An 11,702-nucleotide genomic window follows, 5' to 3' on the forward strand; every position below is an offset into this window, starting at 1 on the left:
ACCTTGTAAGCAATACGAGCTGCGTATCCGACGAAATAACTGTCATCAGCTTTTGCATTGAATTTTGGGTTGGACTCCAAGTGAAGAAGGGTGCAAGGGCAACCAAATACTCTGAAATGATTGACAGATGACATGTGTCCATATAGAATCTGATACGGAGTTTTCATCTGGGCTTTGTTGATTAGGACACGATTTTAAACGTAGCAAGCAGTGTTGATCACCTCTGCCCAAAAGAAAACTGGAGGTTTAGAATCACATAGCATTGTCCTCGTTGTGTCTTGTAACGTTTGATTCCTCCGCTCAGCAACACCGTTTTGTTGTGGTGTCCATACTGACGCACAATACCCTTCTCAGTGCAAAAATGATCAAGAACAACATTCTTGAATTATGTTCCATTATCTGTGCGTAGCGCTCTCACTCGGTGGTTGGTTTGGTTCTTGATCATTACAATGAATTTCTTCATAAGGTCAACAATCCCAGCTTTGTTGGATAGAAAGAAAACCCACGTGAAGCAAGAGAAGTTGTCTATCACGACGAGACAGTATGAGTTTCGGTTGATGTTGAGAATGTTAAACGGACCAAACAAATCCATGTGCAATAATTGGAGCACCTGGTTGATGGAGTTGACCTGGTTTGGCAGATGTGGCTTTCGAGGATGTTTACCTTGACCACATGACACACATTTTTCAAAAGTGATAAAGTCTCTGACGGGTAGACCACGGACCATTTCATTTTTGGCAAGACAGTTCAGACTCTTTGCATTTGCATGGCCAAGTCGACGATGCCACAACATAGCGTTTTGTTCGGAAAACTTTGAAAAGAGACAAGTAACTTCATCGGGTATGTTGCTGTTCATGTCAATAATGTAGGCATTCCCATCCTGCTTTGATCTAACGAGAATCCACTCCTCTGGGATAACAATGCCAGGCTTTAAGATTAGGCATTCTTTATAGGTGAACTGTGTCAAATAACCCTTGTCACAGATTTGAGAAACACTCAGCAAGCTATGCTTTAACTCGGGAGCATAGTTAACGTTCTCAAAACTTAGCACTCCATTGGAAACGGTTCCTTTCTAAGTGATCTTTCCTCCTTCTCCGCCCGCAAAGGAAACATAGCCCCCATTAAAAGATTGAATGTTGCTCAATTGGGAGATGTCTCCTGCCATGTGTCGGGAGCAGCCGCTGTCAACGTACCAGGGTCTGACGACATTCCTCCGCAACTGTCCCTGCACGATGAGCGGAATCATTTTGATTTGGGGGCCCAGGTCATTACAATCCTGGGTTGACCCTTAACATTCACATATTTTTCTTTTGATTTTCCTAAATTTGAATTCTCATTTACAACACATACAGAGGATGATGATGACTAATTAGACTTTAATTTTGGCATCCATTGAAACTTAGGTTTTGAAACAAATTTCTTATCAGTTTGCTTTGAGCAGGTGGATTTTCTACTAGAAGAAGTTGAAGACCCAGACCTGCATTTTGACGAAATCGACTTAGGCTTAGCTTTGATTGATTTTGGCAAACTGTTTGGATTTTTATTAAAAACCTGTTTGTTCTTATGAAGAACTGCCATTTTCTTGTTTTGATTTGCTTTCCGGTCATCATCTCGAGAGTGAGTTCTTGAGGACTTAGGCTTAGCTTTGATCGATTTTGGCAAACTGTTTGGATTTTTATTAAAAACCTGTTTGTTCTTATGAAGAACTGCCATTTTCTTGTTTTGATTTGCTTTCTGGTCATCATCTCGAGAGTGAGTTCTTGAGGACTTTCTAGTTAAAGACCGTCCTTTAGATTCATTCTCTCCTCTTTGTGACAAGTAATGCACAAACATTCGATTGAAACAGTTTCTAGCAATATGACCAGCAGTACCACAATTGAAGCAAATTTGTTTATTATCATTGGACTTGGTACTGCTTTTGTCAGATTTCTGTCTTTTATTATTATTTCTAGCACTTTCACATTTGCCAGAACAAGTACTAGATTGTGTAGCAAACGTAAAAGATGTAGAAGCACTTGAATCAAATTTAGCAACTTTATCAGAAACAACACCATTATTTTCAAAATTATCAGTCTGAAACAACACACCACCAGAAACAAAAACATTAGTGTTTGAGTTTGACATAGATTCATCACAAAATTCAACACCAAATTTAGACACAGAATTATTCGACTCAAACTTTTCAACTTCTTGCTCCCCCTGAACTACTGACATATCTGCACTTGAGGTAGAAATGTTAGTATCCAAAGTTTTATCATTAGACCGTGTTGCTTGTTCAGAAGCTGATTTCCCATAAACCATGAAAGGTTCTCTGTCAATTTCTTCTTGAGATAGAGGAATAGCAGTGTAATTATGATTGAAAGGAGGAGGGACACTCTCAAATCCTAATCCTACTTTTATCTGGTCACCACAAGTAATGTCCTTCCACTGCATTTGTTCCACGATCATTTTGCAACTACTTCACTTGACCCATCGAATTTTTTAAAATTAAATTCAACATTTTCAAATCGGTTTTTCAATGCGTCAAGTTCAGCAGTTACAACAACAAGTTTTCTTTTGAGATGATCATAATTCTCACACTTGTTGTTTTAATCCTCTTGCAATTTCTTAAAATCTTTTGTTTTGTTTTCTAATTGAGTTTTCAAAGGCTTTTGATATTTCCTAAGTGTATAGCCTTCGTACTTAAGGTCCTCATTCTCTCTCTTGATTAGTTCTATTTGGTCATGTAAGAATTTAACAGTTTTCATACAAGATTGAGAGCAACCAATTTCACTGACCTCGGGTTTGGCAGGCTCTGGAGTGGTTTGCACCATGAATGCAAATTGAAGATTCATCATTTCGTCTTCAGGATCATTCTCTGCTTCTTCTTCCACACTATCCTTGATCTGGGCAAGATGTGCATTTTTAGGTCCTGAAAAATTCAGAGCCTGAATCTGGTCTTCCCAATCAAAGGATTGAGCCACCATAGCCAAGTTCGCAAGTTGATTGTTTGCAGAGGACCCCTTGTTGTTGTTCACTGGCACCATAGCTCGCTCAGAATTCTCTCTTCGGTCTGGTTTTGGACATTCTCGGGCAAAGTGTCTAGGTTCATGGCAATTATAACACCTCAGCTTTCCTTTGTTGAACCCTACTTTCTTGTCAGAGTTCACACTCTAGTTGTTCTTCCCAGTTTTCTTGGATAATTGTTTTGCCCTAAAAACAGCCATATCCATTTTCCATGTGATGTCTATCTCCTCCACATCCTCTGGATGGATTGGATCTAGGTCAGCAAATGATAATTGTGGGGAAAGTTCTCCGACCACAAAAGCATTGTAACAGTTCACTAGACTAGTGGCGAGGGCCAATTTTTTTTTTCTTTTAGAGATTAAGATTGAAGATTATTTCCATGAGCCTAAATGGGTGCATTTGAGGATGAACGAACAACAGAAACAGCTTGTTGAAGCGAGGATTGAGGTTGAGAAACTTGAACGCTTTGCATTGATGGGAAAACATATGAAGTGGGCTGATGAGTCATATAGGGTTGAACTTTAGAAACATGAGATACCTGTGAAACTTGAGGAGTAGAGAAGCTTGAGAAAGCAGTGTTGTTGGTGGTTTGGATTCCAAGATTTGCAGAAGAGTATGAATTAACATGATTAATCTCTTTTTTCTTATCATCGAGATTGCAATCCTTAATGATCGCCATCGTTTCAGCCAAACTCAAACGGTTCAAATCTTTGGTCTTCTTTATCACTGAGACATTCATATCCCAAGATTTTGGTAAAGAATTCGAAAGCTTCTTGTTGATTTCATATTTTGTAACCATAACACCATCAAAACTCATCTCGGTTGTGAGTGTGATAAACCTTTGCAATTGATTTTCAAGAGTCTCCCCCAAGACATAGTTAAACATATTGAACTTCTGTCGCAACTTGTCTTGGCAACTTTGTTTCATGTCTTCATTTCCTTTGTAAACTTCGACCAATGCTTACCATAATGCCTTTGCTGAAGTGTACTCACGGAAACCTTAAGCAATTTTTGGGGATAATGCCATAGTGAGTGTGGCAAGAGCTTTTTCTTGCTCCTCGACTCTATCAAAATCATCATCGGTGTAGTTCTCAACTTGCTTATCAATTATAGTGCCATCTTCCAAAGTTGTTGTGATACAGATTGGACCTCTCAGAATACTTCTCCAAATTTTAAAATCCTTCATTTTGATGTATTTCTCAATCTGATATTTCCATTCAGGAAATCCTTCTGCTGACAACAACCGGGGAATGCGAGTAGTGGTACCCATAATAGCATCCAATTCATGATGAGCAGACATACTTTGAGATTCCATTTTTGAACAACAAAAGTTTCGTTAATTAATATGAGTGTGGCCGCACACGTCAACAGTACACTCCAACTGCACACACCAACAGCACACTCAACCACACACACCAACCGCACACTCAACCACACACTTCAACCGCAAACGTTCAAAGACTCAATCGCACACCTTCAAAGTTCCAACCGCACACCTTCAAAGTTTCAACCGCACACCTTCAAAGTTCCAACCACACACCCAAAAATACTAGATTTTTGAACGAATTTTGATTCCAAACTAATAAAAACGATGATTAATAGCAGTTTCTCAGTCAAAAAGTATGAATGCACCTCAAAAACCACAATTATCTTCTACCGCACACTCTATGATTCTTCAAATTGACACTGAATTGGCTCTGATACCAATTGTAGGTCCCGATCTATAGATCCAAATCAGTAATCAATGAAATGCAAACAATCAAACAGAGTGTAGAAGGAGTAGAAGGAGAATAAGGTCAAGCATGCACACATTTATAACGAATAAATGTCAGGTACACCTTGAAAAACATGCACACATATGTCACTATTTCTGACACACTGACATAACCTATTTATACCACATGAAGGAGCACACCAGTGTGCAGCCGCACACAAGTGTATAGCCGCACATAGCGTGTGCGGCCGCTCACACGTGTATGGCTGCACACACCCACTAACATACTATGACCACCACAACACACTCTAACATCCTACCAAGACCTATACATGAGAATGCCTAGCCCAAACCACAAAAGTATAGCCTATCATATGTGATTCAGAAAGATTGACTCCAAAAGTAAATGACAAAACAAGACATGAAGCTACTATGCTCCATCTTGTAAATCCTAGAGCGAGTACTTGTCTACTAGTTTCCTGAGAATACAAGTTATTTTGAAAGAGTAGATCAACATTTAAGTTGGTGAGTTCATAAGTACTTTAGTGATGAAAAGTAAATTGTAAGCTCTTTAGAAAAGCTCACATGTTCCCCCAGAAAATCCTATATTTTTCGATGTGGTTAATGATAAGTAAAAATGACTCTATAATTCCTTCTATGAGTACTAAATGGATACAAGTTATATACAAATCAGAGTAAACAGACAATCGATTATGTGAATCTGCCATAAGCCCACAACCAAACAAGGAACGAAGTAAGGCGGAAAGCACACATCCCATTGTTTGTTATATCTTCATTTTATATAACCCTGGTGTATTCGTTTGGTACTTATGGAGTTAACTATAATACTTTTTTTATATTTGATGAAAACATTCGTTAAGAAAATCATATATTTCGTTTAGTAAAAATGGTAACCGCATTAGTTCCTTGTATAATCACTTAGTTTATACTAGCTATATATAATCTAACATCAAACATACAGTTAAATGAATGAATCTGCCCTAAGTCCATAACTAAACAAGGAACATAAAGTAAGGCGGAAAGCACACATCCAACTGCCTATCGGATATTAATTATATATAACCCTGATGTATAAACTAAGGTATTGTCGAATTAACCACTAAAGGTCCTTTAAGTTATACTAGTTTAATAATGCATATTAAACCTTTTACAGATAAGTTTCTAGTTTCTCCTACTTAATGTTCTATCCGAAAAGTATGTTTTTGTATTAGAAAGCGGTGTGCTGAATTTGTATGCTACGACCTGACCTATACCTGTTACTCCCTATTATTTCTAGGTGCATACAAGATATATATATATATATATATATATATATATATATATATATATATATATATATATATATAGCTAAGATCGAATAGAGAGTAGACTGTGTGAATCTACTCTAAACCCAAAATCAAACAAGGAACAGAAAATGAAGCGGAAAGCACACATCCTATTGTCTGTCGGATCCGATTAATATATATCCCTAATGTATCCACCGAGGCATCATAAAGTTAGCATTATAGGCCCCCTTCTAATTGAATGTTCATGTTACTAGGAAGTTATGTGGTGCTGTTCTATTTGTTAGGAAGACTACTAGATGTAATGAAATCCAACACTCTAAACACCTCAGTCAATACTGTTGTGAGTTTTATATATTGGTCTGTTTTATTTATTATTGTCCGGTACTTTGTAGATGTACCCTTTTTAAAATAAAATTTTGTGATATACCCCATATAACTCCGATACTTTGTAGATGTACCCCATATATAACCTGGTACTTTGTAGATGTACCCCATATATATCCTTATACCTTGTATATTATCATATTTTGTTTTAAACAATGAGGTTTGTAAATCATGATTTGTTCCTAGGTTCTAGAATATAGTATGTTCCTTCCTGTTCTAGTTATAGTATAAACTGAACCCCTAAACTATACCTATTTTAGTTTACTAGTATGCTTGTTTTGAACTGTCCCTGATTTGTAGAAAATACTCAATTATCTACAGAGTTATGCATGTACTTTAAAAACGGAGTTTTATAAACAATAATCTAACATCATTTAAAAGAGTTTTTGAGTTGATTTGATCACTTACAAAGCATAAGAAATCCATAAATGTGATGGTTATCACATGTAAATATTTACACAATAATATTGTATTCAACTTGTATCCCCCCCCCCTTAAAAGAATTTAAAAACATTTAAAAGATTGATTTTAGGGGTATAAACTCACCTTATGTGGGTGATTCAACTTAAGATTCGAATAAGGATGATAAGTTCCACGAACGAAGTCCCAAGACACAAACGAGTTCTGAATGACATATATTGATACATATATGTATATAATGAGTGTATATAACAACTAACATCTAAGGGAAACAACCTTAGGAACTAGTAAACACTCACAATGGAGTGTTAAAATCACATATGATTGATTAAGGGAAACAACCGTGAACTCTTGAAGATCTTGCATTTGGTGCTTGTTTCATGTGCAGAAATCAAGTGTTTCTAGGTATGAACAAGTAGATGAATGAACTAATTATGATTTAGAAGCCTTTAAGGTGTTCACGACCCAAGAGCTAGTATGTGTTCTTGGTGGAAAAGATGGTGATTTGAAGATCTTGAAGGAAAAGTGATGAATGAATATGAAATCAAAGGGGTTTCTAAATATACACAAGTACAGGGATGAGATACTTACGATTTTGAGGTGAAAAGAGAGCTTTTGTTGGATGATACTTGAGAGGGAATCGAGTGATTGCGGCCAAGAGAAGAAAAAGTGGCAAAAATTCATCCATATAGGAGGGGTTCACAGCCTAACAAGGGTTCATGGCCGTGAACATGGACCTTGGTCGTGAACCTCACTTGTTGGGGTTTTATGGCTCATATGTTGTTCTAGGCTCTTGGTTCTTACTTGGTTTACTTCCTAACACACAACCCTTGAGTGTACTAGGCTTAGAACTCATAAAATGACCCTTAACAAGGCTAAAAGGTAATAGAAACAAGTCTGACTCTCGATTGATTGGCTGGACTTACAAGATAAAAATTTTCGAGTTGTCAGACTCTCTATCTCACAAAATATAGTGGTCTTATATGAACCGAACCATATATATATATATATATATATATATATATATATATATATATATATATATATATATATATATATATATATATAAGTCTTACATGAGGGAATCATTAAGAGCCACACATTTGTTTTGTCGCAAAACACTTAGGCGTGCCGATGAAAATTGATAATGGATACATATGTGTTTTCTAACCAAACATGTTTCCTTAAACTATGCTAATGATTACCTTTATGTACACAAAAACATATTTTTTTTTGTTTTTTTTTTATTTTTAGAAAGCTTTTTTTTATCAAGAAAGTATTTTAAATATAATTCATATTTTTATTTTCTATAAATAGACATCCATATTGATATATAGTTTTAAGATAAAATAATTTTTTTTTAAAGTTTCAGCTCTTGTTATTTACAACTGAATAAAATCGATCAGGTTTTTATTACTGCATATTCGTAATAAAACAAATAATAATTTTTTTTTACCTAAAATATATTTTTTTACATCATCTTTCGCCACACGTTATATATATATACATATATATATATATATATATATATATATATATATATATATAATGTGTATTAATAGTTGTCATATGTTATATTCATATATAAATAAAATATTTATCAGATTTTTGTTATGTTCATTTGTTATTCGAATATGAATAAGTAATATATCAATAAAAGACGATATGTTTTAAAATTTTGAACTATTCATATATGAATAACAAATGAACCATAACAAAATTATGGTAAATGTGTTTTTCATATATGAATATAACTTGTGAGGAAGACTAATATATATTTTATTTATATGCAAGTATAACATGTGACGAGAGCCGATGTAAATTTTAAAGAGTTTATATATGTTATATTTATATATGAATAATATTTAAGCTTTAAAAGAATTAATCATAGTTTTCATTCATAAGCGAATAACAAATATACTGTATTAAAAATCTGATACATTTTTATTCACTTGTGAATAACAAAAGCTGAAACTATAAAAAAATTATTTTATCTTAAAACTATATAAATATGAATGTCTATTTATAGAGAATAAAAAATTATGAATTTGATGTATTGAAAATCATTTTTCGATAAAAATAGCTCCTTAAAAATTAAAAAAAAAAAAAACAAAAAAACTATATTTTTGTATATATTAAGGTAATGATTAACATAGTTTAAGGAAAGATGATTTGTTGGAAAACATATGTGTATTCATTTCCTATTTCTGTCGGTACATTGGAGTGTTTTACGGCAAAAATAAATGATTGACACAGAATGATTCCTTATTCTCAACCTTTTTTTATTTTTATCAATTATATATATATATATATATATATATATATATATATATATATATAGAGAGAGAGAGAGAGAGAGAGAGAGAGAGAGAGAGAGAGAGATAGATTTATTAATTGTTGTGGAGGTCTCATAAGATAATATATTGAAACGGCTTCCTTGTAATAATCGTAAAAGTTTTCGTCTTATGCGAAGCACACGTTATAAATTGTAATTTCTATCACAAGGGCATATATCTAGGAGAGCATATAAAGAGGAAATGTGTTTTAATTTTCCAAAACTAATGCGTAAAAGAACACAGAAGAAATTTCGAAAGGATGCAGATGGAGAAGTAAACGAAGAGGATGAAGATAGAGGTTTATTAGCTAGAGAGGTTGATAGATGGAATAAAGATCAAGAGAAAGTTCAAAAACCCACCTATTGATCTTACATTTCCATCATATTGTTCTTCTTACTTCGAATCATTTAATATTGTTAATATGGAAATATCATTTCGTTTGACTTTTAATATAATGTTTTTTTCTTTCAAATAGGTAGTTGTGTGGAACATGTTGACTTTGGTGTGTGTTTATTTGATCTTGTCTTAACAATTGCTTTTGTGCCTCATTTATCTATGTAAGAATAAAAGACTTTGTTCAACTTTATGCGTTCTATTTTTATTGTGAAACCGTCTGTTATGAGTTCGAAAAAAAAAGGTATACACAATGAAAGAACCCAATTATCTATGGTTTTGACTTTAGCATATTTAGATTGAAGGTTGAGTTTTACTTGGTACAAATTATATATAGTTGTAGCTGTCAAGTATAATGTTTGTGTGCTCGCTATTTTTAGAAAAAATGGGAAATCTCTAATTAGGGTTTTATTATTTTGAAATAGTTTAAGGAGTGCTCTCAAATTTTATTTTTTTTAATAGAAAAGTCTCAATTCCCAGATCTAAAATTCAAATTGTTAATTTTTGTCTATTTTCATAAATTTACTCCGTAATATGTCATTTTCTGCTAAAAAATAAGAAATTTTCTATAAATTTGGTCAAAATATTATGACTTTTTTTTTATATATTTTTGTTCACAGTTGTGTTATTGTATTATGAAAAGTAGTATCATGAAAAGTCATAACATTTCACCAAATATTGTGAATGACGCGAATTTTGGTTCCTTGGGTATGCATGGCTTTATAAAAGGTATTATGACTTATTCTTAAAACTTCACTAAGACAAATTTCCCAACATCACTATTTCTCATATCAATTTAGGATCAAGAAACAGGTGGTTTTCAAGTTACTTACAACTCAAAACTCACTACAAAAATCTCTCGATCTTTCACTCAACCTAAACATCTTCTAAACAATATGTTTTGATAAAGATCTAGTTACAAAACTCTTATAGACGAACACACAATCAACAAAATAGATGCAGACAACTATGTAATATCAAAGAACTCTCAAGAGAGAAAACTCTAGATCTGATCACTTCAACTGAACGAATGAGTCCCAACACCTTCTCTCTCTTTATTTATACTCTGGATCCAAAATATGGATATAACCCGAACCAACTTGATCCAGATTACAACCCGCGTATTTCCATAAGAACCTGCATGCACTTAACACCCTTGCAGAATACAATCTTTACACAATACATCCTTTATAATAAATTACTTCCTAATAAATATGAGATTGTAAAAATAACACAATATTTTCAACATCCCCCCTCAATCGAAATATTTATTTTCTAAAAACATCAATAAGACCCATTTTATTAGACAAAAAATCATGTTGTTTCACACTTAAAGATTTTGTGAGTATATCAGCATTTTGTTCATAAGAATCAATTTTTACCAATTTCAAAACACCACTAGAAATTTTTTCCCTAACAAAATGCAGATCTATCTCAAAATGTTTTGTCCTTTCATGAAACACAGGATTAAGAGCCAATTTAATTGTGGAACTATTATCACAAAAAACAGAAGCAGGGATAAGATTTTTAACTTCAAGTTCAAACAGAATTTTATAAGACCCAAATTATTTCACATGTTATAGAACCAAGAGGCCTATATTCTGATTCAGTGGAAGACCTAGAAACAGTAGATTGTTTCTTACTTTTCCAAGAAATAAGACAATTATTAAGATATACCATATACCCAGATACAGACCTTCTTGTGGCTAAGCACTTAGCCCAATCTGTATCCACAAAACCTTTCAATTCCAACACACTAGACCTAATTAAAGCAACTCCTTTTCCAGGACTATTTTTTAAATACCTTAATAACCTGAAAGCAATATTTAAATGTGATTTTCTAGGATTATGCATATACTGACTAAGAACATGAACTGCATAAGAAATGCCAGGCCTTGTAACTATATGATAGATAAGTTTACCTATCAATTTTTGAAATTCAGTTTTATTTTCTAATAATTCATTTTTTCCATCATGATTATCAGAATTTATAACAAAATTTGTTTCCAAAGGTGTGTTCACAGGTTTACAACCAAGCATACCATATTCATGTAATAACTCAAGACAATTTTTCCTTTGGTTTAAACATAAACCACTGTCAATTTTAACCACTTCAATGCCTAAAAAATATTTAAGAGTTCC

Source organism: Lactuca serriola, chromosome 5, assembly GCF_051521515.1.
Source record: "Lactuca serriola cultivar US96UC23 chromosome 5, Lser_US96UC23_V15, whole genome shotgun sequence".
NCBI classification, from domain to species: domain Eukaryota; kingdom Viridiplantae; phylum Streptophyta; class Magnoliopsida; order Asterales; family Asteraceae; genus Lactuca; species Lactuca serriola.